We start from the raw sequence: 18667 nt of genomic DNA on the forward strand, positions 1-18667 counted from the left end.
CTTGGCAAAATGTGACAAAATGTCGTCCAATTTAAAAACAGAGGTCTAGATTATTGTAGCAAAGTTATGTACAGTTGTTCAAGAATGTCTTTCTGTCCACTCGCAGTTCCCTACGGTCATTAGTTTCTGTGGTGCGACATTTTTCCAACCCCCTCCTTCATGGCTAGGATCAGGTGAGCATGCAGAAAACCTCCCTCATCTCTCCCCTCATGACCAAACTATTGCATCTTCCACTGAATACAACTTCCCTTGAAGACAGGCTCAACTCCTATGTTTTCCATGATTTCTTTGGCAGCAACTGTGTCTGCTGTTGTCACTGTAGGCAAACATCTGAATGTCATCTCCTGATGGTGGCAAAAATAAATTAAAGAAGAGACCATTAATGCAATATTTCTCTAATCCTTTGAACTTCGCTCTAACTTTTGGACTTCCTCCACCTTGTCTTCCCCTTCCAACTGCCCACTCCTAGTTCAACACCAATAATCTGTTCCACTGTTGGATGTGTGGAGATTCTTATGCACAGCTGTTCCTGTTCCTGCATGCAATGATCTTAGAATGGATGAAAGCTGATTTTGTCTTGTCCTAATAGTAAAAATATTGGGAAATCGTTTTGCAAAATATTTATGAAATGACAGGATATATGATACCAATGGATCCATTGTATGTTTTATTTGGCTATGTTCGAGACTTAAATTTAACCTGTGATTTAGAGCTTATTGTTAATCTGGTAACAGTTAGTAAAATATTGATATCTTCTTTCTGGGAGAAGATCAAGATCCCAACTAATGAAGATTGGTTCCAGTAGGTCTGGGACATGATTCATATGGAAAAAAAAACTGACTTCTTTAATAAAGTATGAAGAACAATGCTCTGTAAACAAGTTGATTCAGAACAGATGACTTATTGTAATGTATTGGAATTCTAAATACATGGATGGTTTGAGTCCTTATGTTAAGTTGGCAATGACGTAAGCGTCTCTTCTTTTCTTTTCCTTTTTCTTGTTATGTTCTGTGAAAATAATAAAAAAAGGAATTTAAAAAAGGAATGGAGAACTATTTCAAGCTATGCACAAATGGCCATTTGAGATTGCTAAGACATGCATATGCAAACTAGTCCTATCTGACTCTCAGATGAATGTGGCAGTGGTGTTCCTTGAAAAGTATTTGACTTTATATTAGCTGATGTTAAAATTCAGCTCCAGGGTTTGAGGGGTTCCTGGGCAAAGGATTTGCTCTTGGGTCACCTTGCAGGGCTGTTGTGGTGGTTTTATAGTGACCTCCACAGGGAGGAGAAATTCTCAGGAGTTTCTCATGGGTAGGGCTTGCCATTGGCAGGGGTGGTAGCACAGCTTCTATCTTTTTCCCTATGATTTTTGTTTGTTTTGTTTTTGTGCTACCACTGCAAGTGGCAACAGTGGCCTTTGCTAGACCACAGGTTAGCCCGGGGTGAACCTCGGGCTCGCCCCTGTGCATCCAGATGATGCACAGGGGATCCCAGGCTCAGGCAGGGGTCAATCCTCCCTTGCCCCGAGGTAACGGGCTCCAGTTGTAGCCCGGTATTTTCCATGGCCTTGGCCTGAGCCCGAGACGGCGAGCGTGTAGACCATTCTGCCGCTTTTCCTGGCTACCGCAATTACTCGCGAGTAGCCAGGGAAAGCGGCAGATGGGGCGCAGTGCTCCTCAGGAGAGCTGTGCCCATTGGGGCAGGGGGGGAGATCGGGGCAGGGGGGAGCGGAGACATTTTTTTTTTAAAAAAAAAGTACTTACCATTGCCGCTCAAGTGATCCTGCGCAGCGGCCCCTTTAAACAAACAAACAAACAAAAATGGTGGATGCGACGGGGCTTTCCTGCAGCCCGTCGCATCTGACATCTGGATTGGAGCGATGGCCAGCACTATTTGTACCGCGGGCTCACCCCTCCTCCTGCATGGATTCCCAGGTAGGTCTAGCAAAGGCCAGTATCAACTGTGTTGGCAGGTGAGCCTTCATTTTGCATCACTCTGAAATTTTCTTCTCCTTTGAATTCCTTTTTGAAAGTAATTTCTATTCTACCAAATTGTATTAGATGAAAGTTGATAACAGCTCTAACTGTATGATTTCATGTTTGATTCTTGTTTTCTCATGGATCTATGGGTCGCAATAAAGAAGTATGGTATGGTTAATTGAATAAGAATGGTAAAAGAAATGTGGAAGAAATTTTCAGCACAGCACTAGCACTACTCCAATATTGCCATTAGAAAACGAATAGAGTAGGTGATCTCTGACTGATGCACGCACACACACACACACACACACACACACACACACACACAAATACGGAGCTTTCCTTGGAATAAAACAGATGCTTCTGCTGTACTGCCTCCTTTTTTGCAAATTGGATAGAGATGGGAGGGGCGGTAAGGGGTACAATTACCCCTACAAATCTACCGTGAATCAGTGCAGGGATCTCTGCAAGGGGACATTCAACTCTCACCCTCCAGGTCCTGATTGCTGTGGGAGAGAAAGGAACTCCACCTGCCTCAAAATCCTATTCTGCCCCAGACATTCAAAGCCATTAAGGAGGTCTGACCATTTGGTTTGAGAACCATTTCTTTTGGTTGAAAACCATTGTCTGACACCTAAAGTGAGCCACTGTACTCTGCCTAATGGCAGGGCTGGCCCCGGTTCTTCTTCTCTGAAGTGGGAAACAGTGGCTTCTTCCTATTTGCTGTTTCCAAAGCATCCACAATGCTTCAGTCATATTCCATTTTTGCATCTCTCCTCTGAGTTGGACAGGCCTGCTCCTTTTAGTGTCTTTCCACAGACAATATTTATTGCCCTAGCCTAGTATCTTTAGCACACTGGGGGAAAAACAAGTTTGGAGAGTTCTGAAACTGTGTGTGTGTGTGTGTGTGCGTGCGTGCGTGTGTGTGTGTGAGAGAGAGAGAGAGAGAGAGATTGCCTGGTGGATCTGAATTTGTTTTCACTCTGGGATCATACCTTGTCATATGAAATATAGCTTTCCTTTCAGCACAAATAAAAATTCAAGAACTGGGGAGGGGAGAACAAACCCTCTCATATTCTAAGGATTCTGAAGACTGCTTGTGATCTATCTGCCTACCTGCAATGCAGGCTGGGAAAAGAATCTTAACCCTGTCCCAGTGCTAAGTGGGGATTTGGGGGCCGGGGCAGAAGCATTTTTGCATATAATTACACTTTACAATGTAGAACTTCCTTCTGTTACATTGTCTTTGTGGTGCGTGCATGTGTTTACTAGCTGGCAGCCTGCTTGTTCCAATTATATCTGTTATCATATTCCTCAAGCTAGGCTCCAAGGCAAACAAGTGAAAACCTGACAGCTGGGACATTAAGCTCTCGGTAAACTGGAGAGTTTTTTATAAGCTCACACAGCATAAATCCCTATTGTTCTGAGTGGAATAAGGAAAGAACAGGAAGAAAGGGGATTCTAGTCTCTCCAGAGACTTCTTTCTCTAGCTTCACCTACGATAAATTCTCAACAATATCAATTCCTTGCCATGTGTGTCAACTCCATGCAAAATTTTGAAGCCTATCTCACTGGGATCCAGACATGTGTTTCAATAGCAATTCTGCTGCAGGGTCTGTTTGGGGATAATTGGCTCATTACCATTAAGCATGGGGAATTCTAGAGGCGCTAGTTATGAAGTGTTGAACGCTCAGGCGGACTTGCACGTGCACCCCGCCCCCTTTTTCCTGTATTAAAAATAACGTGTTGGTGGTATGCTATGAAATGCAAACAATCAAAGAACATGGCACTGATTCCAAGGATGAGCGTGACTAAACTACACAACCGAATTGGTAATTTATTAATGTTGATAAATACCACTCACACAGCCACTGCAGATGTCCCACAGACCGCTCTGAAATGGCTCTGCTGAAATGAATAGCCAAGGGTAGTGAATTTAAAAAGCAAAATGAAACTGTTTTTGCAATGAGTTCTCAGGCAAGGCGAATGGATCTTAAAACAACACTTACAGCACAATTCTACTCTTATCAACCCAGAAGTATCTCCCATTGAGTTCAGTGGGACATACTGCCCTGTAAGTGTGCATAGGATTGCAGATTAAATTAATGTTTAGTACTGGAAAGAATATGGGAAGCTGTTTTGCATTTGAACTCACACATTTAAGTGAAGCAGCATCATACAATGCAGCAGAAGGATTCGTCTTTTGTAAGAAAAAAAAACTTTATTCTATTATCTCCAGATCATTTATATAATATTCTATGCCAATATAATATTCTTTATTAGCATCTAAACTGAAGAGGCCTATTTGCTTTATAGTGCAAGCCTATACATGTCTACTCAGAGGTCACTGTCACTTACTGCCAGGTAAGTGGGTACAGGTTTGCACCTTTAGTCAGGTGTCTCAGTACAGATTCTTTTTGCTGACTTATCTATATTGTACTCAAAAAACATTGTAGGAATGATACTGCCATATCTAACATATTCCATGTGTGTAAAGTACTTCATATAATTGACTGAGTAATTCTCTCAACAGTTTGAAAGTTTCCTCCACCCCCATCATTGCATGTAGGGCACTGAAGCTGAGACTATTAGGCAGGGGTGGGAAACCTGTGGCACTCCAGATGTTATTGGACTACAACCCCATCATCCTTGTCCATTGGACCTCCAGATGGTTTAGCCTACAAATCTCATTATCCCTTACCAAATCTCATTATCCCTTACTATCTGGATGGCCACAAAATGTTCACTCATGGTACATACAAACGCAGCTACCAGGGCTGTACCAAAACATTTTCCTGCCTGAGACAAAGGACAAGGTGATGTGGCTGCCCCACTCCTCATTCCCCATGTACACAAGCAAACTGGACCAGCTGTTGCGTTTTACGTCAACACTGGCAACTAGATCATGTATTCCACTTCACCTGAGGGAGAAGGCTTGTTTAGGGGGCACCAGACAGGCTGTATGGCTCACACAGCTTTGCCCTCCAACAGAAGGAAATGGCTGGGTGGCTCATGAGGAATGACCATTGGTGCCCACCAACCCACCCCAGCCCTCCAGCATCTTCTGCCTGAGGCAGTTGCTTCACTCTATCTAATGGAAGGGCCGGCCCTGGTAACCGCTTGGCTAGAATGAATTGCCTTGTCCCTTGGAAAACATAGGCCTTTAGCAAAAATTGCAGATGACAAACGAAATACAAAATAAAGTCAACCTAAAGCAACTGCTGCTGCCCACTTGAATGAATTATAACACTCCAGTAAGAAACGACTTGGCAGATTTAAGGTTTTAGGAAGAGCTGAGAAGTCCAGTAGGAATGAGGGGGCTTTCAGCAAAGGAAATGAAGACATAAATTGACAAATCATACATTTCCCAGCCACCAGAACCTCTATCCAGGAGGTTAAATATACATTTTAGAAATCTGACATCACCTCGTTAATCTATTTCTTTCTTACAAATGGCTTCATCATGTAACTGTTAAGGAAAAATAAATTGTGCATTGCTATTTATAATTTAACATATACCGGGATAACAATGTTTTGGTTAAAAGTGGGGTGGAGAGGCTTTAAAGTCTGGAATCCACTTACTGCTTGACAATTTATTGAAACAATTTCAGCAATTGAAGATGATCTGGGAAATAGTTCCAGTAAAGCTTGCTATTTTCTTTGCACCATCTATCAACAGCCATCAAAGAATGTGCTACTAATTCTTGTGAACTATTCACATAATGGGGATGCTTAATGTATTAAGTGAAAGATGCTGAAGCACAGCCCTGCCTAAAAGCTGTACTCATTGACTTATAAGACCCACTCCCAAGTCCCATCCAAATTCCAGATATGTAGTATTTGGTTGTAGATAGTCATAAGAACATAAGAAGAGCCATGCTGCATCAGACCAAGGGTCCATCTAGTCCAGCACTCTGTTCACACAGTGGCCAACCAGCCATCGGCCAGGGATGAACAAGCAGGACATGGTGCAACAGCACCACCACCCCCATGTTCCCCAGCAACTGGTGCACACAGGCTTACTGCCTCAAATACTGGAGATAGCACACAACCATCAGGACTAGTAGCCATTGATAGCCTTCACCTCCAGGAATTTATCCAACCCCTTTTAAAGCCATCCAAATTGGTGGCTATCACTACATCTTGTGGTAGTGAGTTCCATAATTTAACTATGTGCTGTGTGAAGAAGTACTTCCTCTTATTTGTCCTGGATCTCCCACCCATCAGCTTCATGGGATGACCCCAGGTTCTAGTTTTGGGGTGGGGGAGGGCACTATATTTTATCAAACAGTTTTTATTCAATCGTAGGGGGAAGGGGGCATGGTCATGTGGGGACGCCCAGAGGGTCAGGCTGAGATCCTCAGAGGGCCAGATTTGTCCCCTTCGCCTGCGGTTTTGCATCTGTGCTCTATGGCTTTCCTGCATGTTCCCTTACATAACCATTTTGGGGGGTGTCCAATGGTGCACAAGTTGTTAGCACTAATGACACTGCTGTTGTGAAAGAGAAAAGCCTCTTCTGGTTCGTGAGTCAACCGAGATGCAAAGTCCAATAATTGACCTCAGCTGGGATAAAAGACATAAATATTTTATTCTTGTGCGCAAGAAGACCCAGGCTTGAAAAGCAAGGCCCGAGAGTAAGTAAGAACATAGCTGGTAGCAATACATATAGGATTACAAGTTTGCTTAGCATGTGATGTGTGTTTGACCAATCAGGGTTGCCTATTCTACTAGGCCGCATGCTGAAACTGGAGGAAACAAAGAACATTCTTGAGTTGTTACTATAGGAACAAGGGAGACATTCTTAAGGGTGGAGCGCTGTGCCCATCGGCGGGGGGGCGAAGGCTGGGAGGGTGGGTGGCAAGGTGGGTGGCACAGGGGGAGGGCGGGTGCGATCGCACCCGCCCTCCCCTTGTGCCACCCACCCTGCCACCCACCCTCCCAGCCTTCACCCCCCCCCATAAAAAAATAAATAAAATAAACACTTACCTTGTCCGCCGTCTTCGGGCCGCACCCGGCCCCTTTAAAATAATAAAAAAGTGGCGGACGCTGCAGGGACGCGACGTCCCTACGCGTCCGCCGTGTGGTAGCCTGGGGGAGGCGTGCTAACGTTAGCGCGCCTCGGCCCCGCCTCCCCGACGGCGTAAGCCGGCAGGTCTAGCAAGGCCCAGAGACAGTGTGATTAACAGCAACAGAAATCATCATACAGAAACATGACAAAAATCGTAACAGAACTGCTGAGATGTGCAATTTACAACACTGCAGTAGTGCAAAGCAATGCTTGGGCAATGTAAAGGTAGGGTGACCATATTTTAGAAACCAAAAAGGAGGACAACATGGCTGCCCCAAGGGGGTGTGCCCACCAACATGTCCAGTTTTTGGCAGTGCAAAAAAACCTTAGGGGAAGAAAGAAAGAAAGAAAGAAAGAAAGAAAGAAAGAAAGAAAGAAAGAAAGAAAGAAAGAAAGATAGATAGAAAGAAGCTGTTGTACAACACTTGCCAATGGAAATGCCTACCTGTGAGAATTGTTGGAGAATTTCTTGTCCCCCAGGAGAAATGCAGTGGAATTGTCCCCCCGACACACACACACAATTTCTCTATCCAAAAATAGAGTGGAGAATCTTGAGAGACCACCTGCTCACAGCTCTTCCCCCACCCAAAAAAACCCCCTCACATAATGAAGTTAAGACAGGCAGCATTTCTGATTTACTGACTGCACCTTAGCAAGGGGAAGAAAATTAAGGTGAAATTGCCAGCTTCTCACCTTGTAAGTGTGACCAATGCTAAGACTGTGAAATGTTGACAAAGTGCTGGCAATTTGGACACTGATGTCAACAGTCGGTCAAATGATATTCAAAGAACATCTCATGTATCATGGTGCTCTGGTCCTTTCGATAATAAATTGTGCACTTTATCGTGCTTACATCTTGCATTTGTCTTTGAGAGTTTGGGGTAGAAAACATAAATCTGTCACCGATGACTGAGAGGAAAATTCCAATACCCTGCATAAAGTGAGCCTGAAAAATGATACGGCAAAGTCATAATGGCTGGGGATTGTCACCATTTATCTCCTGAAAAGCGCTACCTCAGTTTCTCAATACCCCAATTCCTTGAGTGGTGAGAAGTGCCAGAGACAGCACTACCCAGGCTTGGGGGTTGTCTTCATGGCATCAGGTTGGTGCTGCCTCCCTCCTCAACCCCACACTTTCCCCCTCCTGAGGTGGTGTAGGTAATCCCAATGCTGAGGAGGAAGTGTGGGGTTTCTGGGTGGCCATCCGGGTCCCAGAGCCACCACCCCTCTTCCTGGTGGAAGGTGACCAATCGCTGGTCACCTTCCACCAGGCTCTGCCCCTGGGATGGCCCCAGATTGGCCGCAGAGTGATGTTACACAGTGGAATTGCCGTGTTGACGCCATTCCCTTTGAAAAAGTTGGGGTAAATCCCCGACTTTTTCAAAACGCAGGCTCACGGGGAAGCCCAGCGGTGGCTGTGAAGCATCGCCTGCATCGCCTAGGCAATAGGGTGCAGATCCACAGCCACCGTGGTGCTTTCCCCATCTGTAGACAGGACCTTGGTTTCTTTTGGATGAAAGAGTATAACTCCCATGAATCCGTTGGTTTAGACCAGGGGTGGAAAACCTCAGACCCATGGGCCAAATCTGGCCCTGCGAGGCTCCCAACCTGGAGTACTGGGTTTCCCTCAATGACCATGCGCCTTCCCCCGGACTCACCCCTTTCCCCCAACCACTGATCATTTGGTAGTTTTCCACCTTTTGCACGTTTCCCTGCCCCCCCCCCCCCCAGTCTAAAAAGTTCCCAGTGTTTAGTTACTGGCAGTAAGAACATTAAGCACAATATCTGACGGAACGCCTTTTCTGACATGAACCTACCCATACACTATGCTCAACATCTAAGGTCCTCCTCCGGGTGCCTACTCCGAGGGAAGCTCGGAGGATGGCAACAAGGGAGAGGGCTTTTTCTGTGGCGCCCCCCCCCCCCCAATTATGGAACGATCTACCTGAAGAGGCCTGCCTGGTGACAACATTGTTATGTTTTGGTGCCAGGTTAAGACTTTCCTTTTCTCCCAGGCATTCAACAGCATATGTTGAGTTTTAACTGACTTCAAAAGTAGCTCTGGCCTGGCTGAGTGTTTATGCAGCTCTCTGTGTGTGATGTAGCTGAAATTCATATTTACTTGGTTTAGAACGGAAAATGGTCTGACTCAAAATATCTCATCTGTATTACGAATCGAGTGCCATTTCTCCATAAATGTTCTTCTCCAGTTTGGAAAGCGAAGTAATATCTTGCAAGTCTGTATGTGTGGTCATCAGACCTGGCTGCTGCAACAGCTAGCTGCTTTTTAGGTCATGTGCAAAATTCCTTTAATGTAAAACTCTTATTCTAGCTAAAAACTCTTGTTGTTGTGAACTACACAGCCAGCCAGCTGCATGTGAAAAGTTCTTTAACGTGAAACCCCTTACTCATACTGAAACTCTCTTTGATTGCTGTGAAACTATGTGAACTACAAAGTCTATGGCTTTGTAAAACTACAAAGTTCTTTCATGTTTTGCCGTTTTCTCTCAGTGAAGTTCTCATTGATTGCTGTGAACTAAGTGACCACCCAACTAATCGGATGTTTGTTTGGTTTTGCTCTATTTGAGTCAATAATCTTGATCGTTTCTTACAAACGTTTTATGTGGCTGCTATATCCTCCTCCAGATCTATAACTCTCTTTTGTACTCCAGTATGCTTGCTTTCAGAGGGATGGGGGCTGAATTTCCCAAGCAGCTCTCGGCCATGGCTAGTGCTGGGACTGACCATTTCCAGGTAACAAGTTGCTTGCGCATAACACCATTATCAGGTATCTGCCAACATTTATTTTATTTATTATGTTTCTATACTTCCAAATTAGCCGAAACATTATGAGCTAGGAGAGACTGGTCAGAAAACTGATCAGTATTTCCTCCCTACAAATGTCCAAGAAAGCTTGCTATTATTGAACCAGCTCATTTGAATCAAGGTGAGAGACGGGTACCCATCACTAAAGCACACCAGCCATGCTCCCAGATTTGTATTGTTTGGCTTTGGAATCGATTCAAAAGCATCCGGGTTTCTGACTTGCCCTCTGTTTGCAGGTTTGACGAGTCCCAGTTACATGATGAGCTGGAAGAAATGAAAACTGTAGGTGCAATCATCATGGTCTCAGGGCTTTGCTCTTTATATTTGTGTTCATTATCACAGCAACACAGAGACCTATGGGGAGGAATAGGAGTGGATCTTGGCCATGGGTTTTATTTTTTATTTTTTATTTTTCCTTCAGGCAACAAAGCCCTGGTTCACACAGGCCTTGTGTTATCTCTCTGGCTTGTCAGGGGAAAAACAAGCCTGAGTTTCTGGTTCACATTTCACAACAAACAAACTGGGGACAGTCTTGACATCAATTATATGATGCAGCCGCAAATTGCATGGCTGAAAAGTTGGGGACTTACACTGATTTTTTCAGCCAGAGCAAGGGCAGCCTGGCTCTTCCGCAGGTCTGTCCTCACTCGGAGCCACTCCAGGGATGTTCCCAGGTGAAAAGGGACTTCCTCTTGGTCGCCAGAAGCCCCCGGGGTGGGTGGGGCAGGACTGGTGAGCCTAATGGCCGCGGAAAACCTGCGCTGCCTCCACTTGTTAGAACAATTTGTCACCACTGTGCACTATGCCTCCACTTGTTAAAACAATTTGCCACCACTGTGCACTATGCACCTGGCAAGCCTTTAGCACATAAGTTAGCCTACACTACTACAATGGGATTGTATATACTGCAGTGGGATTGTACATCTATACTACAATGGAATTGCTCCTCATTAAATATAATGCCAAATTTTCATTGATTCAAATCTAGCTAAAGAGTGACATAGTGCAGCAGCAACAGATTTTTTTATAGTGCAGTTATAAATGCGCACATGCGCACATACACATATACGATGGTAAGATGCTACGGCAGAGAGACGATGGAAGCTATACATTTTATATGCAGAGCTCCGCAGATTCATATACAGACAAACCGGGAGTGAGGGGGGGGAGAAACGAGGGGAGCGAGCAGAATCAGAGAATTCAAACTAAAAACAGCACGCCAACTAACGAGGCAGCCAATAGGTGGGAAATCGGGAAATCAGCCAATCACGTTGTCCTACCTTCAAAGCTCTGCCCACATGTCAAAATGTGATTTAACTCCCCAAAAGACACATAACCATAATGCGGTGCAAACTCGGACATGATCTAAAAGTCGCAATAAAGTGCGAATGCGAATATGCGTGTTATCGTGTTAAAAAAACAGTGCTACTGCGAATGGACGGCTGCGTCATGTGTCCTGAAACGTGAATATGCGCATTTAGGTTGGGGTAAACAATCCGTATAGACAAGTCCCTAGTCTGTTGCTGAAGGGGCTTTTAATTGGTTGCTGCTATTTAGTTCTTTTAGGGTTGTATTTAAAATGTTTTCATGTTATGTTTAAATTAAGTTTCTGTTTGTAATCGTGATGCTATGTTATTTGCCTTGAGTGCCATTTTTTAAGTGGAAAGGTTTGACCAGGACAAGTGTCAAGGTTAAGCATGGCTGGACACCTGCTGAGGGGCCCCATGAACCCCCTGGGCTGCTCCTCAACTTCACCACTGTTCACCTGCCTCTCAACAGTGGTGGCAAGAAGGAGGAGTGGTAGATGGTAGGGTCAGGGAACAACATTAAATACAACAATACAATATGTAAAACTTGTTAAAAGAGCATATAAAACAGACACAATAGTAAAACAATAATCGCAACATCTTAAAATTCTGCGGTTTAAAATTCATCTGGGTAGGCCTGCAGCTGCAATGGGAGGGAGGAGGAGGAGGAGGAGGACGAGAAGGAGGAGGAGGAGGAGGAGGAGAAGGAGGAGGACAAGGAGGAGGAGGAGGAGGAGGAGGAGGAGGAGGAGGAGGAGGAGGAGGACGAGGAGGAGGACGACGAGAAGGAGGAGGAGGAGGAGGAGGAGAAGGAGGAGGACGAGGAGGAGGAGGAGGAGGATGAGGAGGAGGAGGAGGAGGAGGAGAAGGAGGAGGACGAGGATGAGGAGGACGAGGAGGAGGACGAGGAGGAGGAGGAGAAGGAGGAGGACGAGGAGGAGGAGGAGGAGGAGGAGAAGGAGGAGGACGAGGAGGAGGAGGAGGAGGACGAGGAGGACGAGGAGGAGGAGGAGGAAGAGGAGGAGGAGGAGCAACAGCAGCCGGTGACAATGGCAATGAGAAGAAACTCACTGAGGGAGCCATTGCGGGTGTCTTGCCCAAAGAGCCCTCAAAAGCCAGTGTGGTGTAGCGGCTAAAGTGTTGGAATGGGAGTTGGGAGATCCGGGTTCTAGTCCCCACTTGCCATGGAAACCCACTGGGTGACTTTGGGCCAGTCACAGACTCTCAGCGCAACCCGCCTCACAGGGTTGTTGTGAGGATAAAATGGAGAGGTGGAGGATTATGTACGCTGCCTTGGGTTCCTTGGTGGAAAAAAGATGGGATACAAATGCAATAATAAATAAATAAAATAAAAACCTACAGCCAGCACTGAGCAGGCTATAAAATAAATAAATAGATCCAGGGCCAGGGTGTCCCTGGGTTGTTTAGCAATCAGGCAGTGTGCACCAATTCACTTGTTCATTCCCAACACCCTAAAAACAAAACAAAATACCAGGGTTGATATTGTCAGGTGCAAATGGCTTGTTCTGTTTTGAAATGGCCTTTTGAGCCTTCATTTCACAGCAGCCAGCCAGCCTAAGCTTTTCATTTCTGAATAGCTGCGCACCCCACTCCTCGCCCACCCCGCACCATGAAGTGCCCCCTCCTCCCTCTACCCTTTCATCACTCTGCCTGCTAGCATTTGTGTTATCTGACCGACTTTCCATCACTTTCTTCCCCCGCTCTTGCAATCGTATCAATCTATGCAAATGACTTTCAATAAAGATGGGTCCAAGAGAAAATCCTTTTTAAGACCTCTTGGAAATGGATGCATTGAGAAGTGTCTTGGTGATACATTTGGAGAGCAGATCTGCATATTTATAAGCCGCAGCGGTGACATCAGTTCCATGCAGATCACAGGCTACAGAATCCCTATGAAATAAATCACTCTGCTTGGATACAGGACAGTCAGATTTGCTGACAGTTCCTGCAATCTTGAAAGAAAATGAGAGTTACGTTGCATGGTCAAGGTTTGAGCTAGTCTATGAATCTGCTCTGGTTTCTGCTTAGATACACCTACTGTATTTTGTCATTTGATGTATAAGCACTGCCTGATGTCCACTTCTTTTCGGGTGGACCTTTCACCACCCTCCTTCTTTTCAAGCAGACGTAATGTAGTCTAGTTATAACTTCTCATTTTCTCTGTCATTTCGGACACTGTGCACAAGTACAGATGGACAAATCTGTCAATGTCGGTTTCTCTCAATGTCTCATTTTTCCAATCTTAAATTCAGTTTGTCTCAAACTTTGAAAATTTCTCTACTTTTAAGTTCGGATCTTCCAGGACATTGAGAGTATTTAAAAAAAAAAAAAAAAAAAAAAACTTTGCATGAAAATTCATAAGCAGTTTTATGTACATTTCTCCTAATACATGAATTTTGTGATGGGCTCGTGTCAGGGAATGCCCTTGACATCATCAACAGGATCTTCCTTTCAGCCCTTATCTGTGCAGCTGTTTTGCAACCGTTTCTAAAAGATGTGTGAAGTTTTAAAGCGTATGGTGAATCAGGGATGGGAAACCAATGGCCCTCCAGTAGTTGTTGGACTACAACTCCCATCATCCCTGACCATGGGGCATGCTGGTTGGGTATGATGGGAGTTGGAGTCCAACAACATTTGGAGGACCACTGTTTCCCCATCCCTCTAGTAAAGTGACAAAAGAACACAAATATGCATATATGCTATAAAACATATATGCCCAAATCCAGCCTCCTTGGGATTTCATTCTGGCCCTCTAGGATTCCCCACATGGTTCTTCCTCTTGCTCCACTACTTTCCTCCCAACCACCTCTCGTTTGATGGTTTCCTGCTTTTGTGCAGTTTTTCTAAAACATTGTTATGCCTCCCCTATGGCTCAATTACAGGTGATAAGACCTTTCAGCTAAAATGTACTGGCATTTTGGGGTATTTTTGGCCCCACTTAAAATTGAATTCAACTCTGCAATTTATTTATTTATTTATTTATTACACTTTTATACTGCCCAATAGCCAAAGCTCTCTGGAAGAAGGTCCCCACCGAAGAGAGAACACAGTGCCTGAAGCTTGAGGAAATGAGCGTGGGCAGGACTGATACTGTGTTCAATGCGCATATATGCACATGTGTAAGGTGTGGTGTAATGAGCCTCGTGTGGCGCAGAGTGGTAAAGCAGCAGTTTCTGCAGCTGAAACTCTCCCCACGGCCTGAGTTCGATCCCAGCGGAAGCTGGTTCTCAGGCAGCCGGCTCAGGTCAACTCAGCCTTCCATCCTCCCGAGGTCGGTAAAATGAGTACCCAGTTAGCTGGGGGAAAGGCAATAACGGCCAGGGAAGGCAACGGCAAACCACCCCGCTATAAGGCCTGCCAAGAAAACGTCAGCGAAAGCTGGCGTCCCTCCAAGAGTCAGTAATGACTCAGTGCTTGCATGGGAGGTTCCTTTCCTTTCTAAGGTGTGGTGTGGAGTGGGGGGCAAATAAAGAGCCTGCTGTCACTGCTGCTAAGGATGTTGTGACTGTCTTCATCCTTATAGGCTTTATTGGTTTGAATGGGTGCCCATGGCGCCATTTTAGAAATGTGAGGAAAATGAATAGACAATCTATTTACACAAATATACCAAACCAACCAACCAACCAACCCCGAAACAGGTAGAATGACACCTTGAAGAAAACATCTTTACAAGGGAAGCATTCCTCTTCTGTGGAATATCTTTCTGATAGTCTGGCTCTGGCAAGTACTTACACTTGACAGATGGAGACATAGTGGCATTTACTGTTTACCTGGAAGGCAGATTTTTTCTGACAGCAACCTTGGTGACATACGCCTGCAAAAATATTTCTACAGGTGTTGGAAATATGAAGTAAATCATAATGTGACACCCAAGAATTCATTTATACCAGAATGCAAAATCAGCGTATCTGCACTGAAATACAAGGCCATGTTCACACAATGGGCCCTTGAGCATCCCTCGGTCTATCTGTGTCATGTGTGAAGACAAAGCAGAAGTCTTTTGAAATCCAATGTACATTCTGTCCAATACAGGCCTTCTCTGAGTTGCAAACCTATAGGTTGGATTCTGACTTAGGTCCACTTCAAGTAGACCCATAGGAATATATAGGACATAAGTTAAATTAGTCATGATTAGCTTAAGTCCCATTGATTTCAGTGGGTATATTCTAGGTATGACTAGGTTTGCTTCTAACCCAATGTAAATAAAAACAGATTTAAGCTTTGTATGCAAAACACTGCACTACCCAGAGAATTTTGGGGTATTTGGCCGAATATATAAATCTCATAAACAAAGATTCTAAGATGCATGCTAGCTTGTGATTGGTGTGAGTCTATTAGTAAATGTTGAAGCGGGAGGAAATTCTTGGGCAACATCTAGACTCAATATGAGATACATAGGGAGGGGGCCAAGCTCAGAGGATAGAGCACAGGTTTCATCCAGGTATGGTAGAAAAACTCCTACCTGTAGCCCTGGAGGGCCATTTTCAACAATACTGGGATAGATGGACCAATTGTCTGACTCGGTGTAAGGCAGTTTCCTATGTTCCTGAGTTTAATTTGTCCTAACTATAGCCTTGCAATTGCCCTCACATGGTTACCATGCTCCTCCGACAGTTTGAAAACAGGAATAATAAGGAATAACAATAACTCCATGTTAGTGTTTTGGTTAATTGTGTATCGGGGAAAGGAGGGTGGGTGAAATCGGAATGTACTCTGGTAATCTTTGTGACCATACCCAAATTTGCAGATAGCGGAGACTCAGGCCCAAAAAACACATTACACACGAATGTGTGTGTGGCCACTTTAAGGAGGAAAAGTTGATGCTAGTCCCTTGCATATTTATGAAACCATTGGGGGTGGGTGGGTTATATTACTAGGTTCACAGTGCATTACTAGGTTCAAAGCAGTACAAATCACAACAGCTGTTCTAGTCCCACAGGCTGAGAAAGTGAGCAAGGAGAAGATCACTATATTTGGGAAAGTATTTAGAATGTTAGAAGAAAGGCTTTTAGCTTTTACCAGGATTAGATATTCAGAACAACAACAGCAACCATGTGAGAGAGAGAGAGAGAGGGAGAGAGAGAGAGGTGACATTTTATAGGGGTCATTCATACATACAGTGTTACATTCATCCTGTGGAAGGTTGGGAGAAAAAGCTGGATAGGATGGGGCGGGCAACTTTGGGAGACGCAGGGGACAGTTTTGCTCCTTGCTAGGGCACCTCCTCCCAAATTGAGGGGAAATGGTGGCTTGCTGTCATAAATTGGAGCAAACCACTCCATAGTGCTACTAAGCGCTACAAGGGTCACATTAAACTTGATTCCAAGCTACATGATTTAACCCTTTTATCCCTTCATAGCTGCAATAGAGCAATAGAAGGGTCAATGTTACCTTGCAAACAAGCTAACTTTGATCTTGTTGTTGTTGTTCTTGTTGTTAATTACAGTGCTGTATTGATTTTAATATTTTTATCAAAGTGTTGTATTTTAATGTATATCAGAATGTATTTTAATGCATTTAAATTTCCTTGTAAACCACTTAGAGATAGTTTTTAACTATGATAAGCAGTATATAAATCTATTCAATCAGTCAGTCAATTGGCTGTGGAAATACCCAACCAAGCCATGACAAAGGACACACCATGCATGCCAGTTGTATGTGTGCTTTGGAGCTGACTGCAGATTTGTTTTACTATCAATGCAGACACAAAGGTCCAATTCAAATCTCTGTAGACTCTACACTGAATGCCCTCTCTTGATTACAAATTAGAAACCAACAGGGATGTTCTGTGTGTACATCTGTGCTCCCGTGCAAATAAAGAATCCCCTCCCATTGTGCAACCTCTGGGTGCAAGTTGTGTACAGAATTTTAGGTCAGTAGAGCAGGCTGCAGAAAGTGGAGATGAATATCAAATGAATGTAGACACACCATTTAGGGAGTGCAGAATGGTAGTACCCATTTCCCCCTTTCAGAGCTTTTCTAAACAAAGTACTTTTGGTGTCTTTTTTTGGAACAGAGAAAATGTGGTATTTATTAGTAAAAGCAAAAGAAAATGCTTTTTCTTTACTTGTGTACTTGTGATATTCTGCTATGCCACAGTGCCACCTAGACGTTATGTAGTGGAACAGCAGGAAATGAACTGTTCTTCTGTAGTGTTCGGATCTCAGTTCTCCCATAAAACCAAAAGTAAATACTTCTTACAGCCTCTTGTAGAAAAGCTTTCAGATCACCTGTGATTATTCCTGTATTTCTGGCCAATTCACTGATCTACAAAATTAGAAGTGTATATTAGTTTATTAGCACTTTCACTGTCATGGTTTCTACCCAAAGGATCCTACAAACTGTGTTTGGGGAGGTGCTAAGACTTCTCTGTATAAAAGATTCTTTTTTCCTCTCCACAAACTATAATCCCAGGGTTTTATAGAAGAGAAGGTGCGCCGTAAGCCGATAGTTAAGTCTGCTGCATAAAAATGTACAGAGGCCTCAAGGCTTCATCATTTCATGTCTCTTGATTGCTGCTGCCCTGCCTGTTACAGCAGGTTCTGTGTCTTCTGTCAAATAGATCTATGAAAAGAAAACAAAGAAAGTAAGTCTATATGATTTACAGGATCTCCAGATGCAAAATGGTTTGGCCTGGACCCTAGTCAAGAAAATACCTCTTTTGTTGGACGCTGCCTTCCTGGACCTAGCAAAACCACACTCATTCCTATCAGCATGCAGTTAGCACCTGGAGAACAGCATTGTGAATTTATCAAGTTGGACCATCTGCTGTTTTGGAATTCTGCCTGCTCCTTCCAGACGTGTTTGTCTTTGGGTCCGTCCCCTGAACAGTCACTCCAGAGGCCATGAGGATATTAACTGTTCTTTCCTCTTCGTCTGTGTGTAAAAACAATAACATTCCAACGGAAATGTCAGCATGCTAGAATTGTTTAAACTGATTTGTTTTGCAGGTGAGCAATCTTTAATCATACACACACACACACACACACACACACACACACACACCTTGTTTGGGGCAGGGGTGGCAGGGAAAACATACCACATGCTAAAACAAGCCTTTTTTTAATTACTTAACTATGCATGTAAATATGGAGTCCAAGGCCATACATTTTGCTATTTATTTATTTATTTATTTATTTATTACATGTTTATACCGCCCAATAGCCGAAGATCTCTGGGCGGTTCACAAAAATTAAAACCATAATAAAACAACCAACAGGTTAAAAACACAAATACAAAATACAGTATAAAAAGCACAACCAGGATAAAACCACGCAGCAAAATTGATATAAGATTAAAGTACAGAGTTGGAACAGTAAAATTTAAATTTAAGTTAAAATTAAGTGTTAAAATATTGAGAGAATAAAAAGGTCTTCAGCTGGTGACGAAAGGAGTACAGTGTAGGCGTCAGGTGGACCTCTCTGGGGAGCTCATTCCACAATAGGGGTGCCACAGCAGAGAAA

This window comes from Elgaria multicarinata, chromosome 4 (assembly GCF_023053635.1).
Source record: "Elgaria multicarinata webbii isolate HBS135686 ecotype San Diego chromosome 4, rElgMul1.1.pri, whole genome shotgun sequence".
Taxonomy (NCBI): domain Eukaryota; kingdom Metazoa; phylum Chordata; class Lepidosauria; order Squamata; family Anguidae; genus Elgaria; species Elgaria multicarinata.